Consider the following 1,779-nt stretch of genomic DNA (forward strand, 5'->3'; position numbering starts at 1 on the left):
ATAGCATATATAGAAAGAAAATATTATGATATTATGGTTTAGGTCAGGAGCACCTTAGTCCTCAAACAGACATCTTTGCTCTTGAACACTATAAAGAGGTTCTTGTGAAGCAGATTCGCCTAATACAACATGACATTTGATTTCTTGACTGCTGCTTTCATGAGTGTTGATGGTTGAGCTGAGCAAAACAAAGTCTTTGACAACTTCTACCTTTTCTCCACTTACCTTGATGTTATCTATTGGTCCAGTGGTGAGAATTTTTTATTGTCTCTACAGTGAGGCATAACCAACACTGAAGGCTGTGGTCTTTGATCTTCATCAGTAAGTATTTTAAGTCCTCTTCACTTTCAGCAATCAAGATTGTATCATCCTCAGATCACAGGTTGTTAATGAGTCTTTCTCCAACCTTGATGCTATGTTTTTCTTCACTTAATCCAACTTCTCTAATTATTTGCTCAGCATATAGATTTTGGTGCTGCAGGTTAATGCACTGAAAGTTCTATTTAAACCACAAGGTCAGTGGTTTAAGCTCACCAGCTGCACCTCGCACCTCGGAAACGCTATAAAGGGTCACTATGAGTTGGAACCAACTCGACAACACTTAATAACAACACATAGATTGAATAATTATGGTGAAAGAATACAACCCTAGGACTCATCTTTCCTAATTTTAAACCATTCAGCGTTCCCTTATTCTGTTTAAACAACTGCCTCTTGGTCTATGTACAGGTTACTCGTGAGCAAAATTAAGTGATCTGGAATACTCATTCTCCACAATGTTGTCCATAGCTTGTTATGACCCATACAATCAAAAGTCCTTGCATAGTCAATAAAGCACATGTAAACATATTTTTGATATTCTCTGCTTTCAGCCAAGATCCTTCTAATGTCAGCAATGATTTCTCTCATTCCGTGTCCTCGTTTGTATCCAGCTTGAACCTCTGGCAGCCATTTTTGAAGCATCTCTAGCAAAATTGTACTTTCATGTGATATTAATGATATTGTCCGATGATTGCTGCATTCCATTAGGTTGTCTCTCTTTGGAATTGGCACAAATAGAGATCTCTTCCAATTAGTTGGCCAGGTCATTATCTTCCATATTTCTTGGTATAGATGACTCACCAAGGCCATATTTTCCAATGACTGACTCTTCCTCTTTGTTTCCAAACTTTGCATCGCAATCTCCAGTAGCTATCAATACATCTTGATTGCATATTTGATCACTATCAGACTGAAGAAGTAGGTAGAATTCTTCATTTTCATCCTCACTGGCTGTAGCAGCTGGTGAATAAATTTGAATAGTAGTTGTATTAAGTGGTCTTCCTTCGAGGTGCATGGATATTATCCTATCACACACAGCATTGATGTCAATACTGATATTGAAATGTCTTTTTGATGATGCATCTGATGCTGTTCCTCCTCAATTTGTCATTACCAACATTGTAAACCATGTGTTTTTCAGATTCAAAATGACCAATACCAGTCCATTTCAACTCACTAATACCTAGATATCAATGTTTATGTATTTCATTTTTGAAAACTTCCAATTCTCCGAGATTCATACTTTGTACATTCCTTGTTCTGATTATTAATGGATGTTTACAGCTGTTTCTCCTCATTTTGAATTGTGCTCCATCAGCAAACGAAGGTCCCAAAAGCTTTACTCCTTTTGCATCATGACAGCCAACTCTACTTTGAGGAGACAGCTCTTCCCCAGTCATATATTGGGTACCTTTCAACCTGAGAGACTCATCTTCTGTCACCATACCTAACAATATT

The sequence above is a fragment of the Chrysochloris asiatica genome, unplaced genomic scaffold, assembly GCF_000296735.1.
Source record: "Chrysochloris asiatica unplaced genomic scaffold, ChrAsi1.0 scaffold00067, whole genome shotgun sequence".
Taxonomy (NCBI): Eukaryota; Metazoa; Chordata; class Mammalia; order Afrosoricida; family Chrysochloridae; genus Chrysochloris; species Chrysochloris asiatica.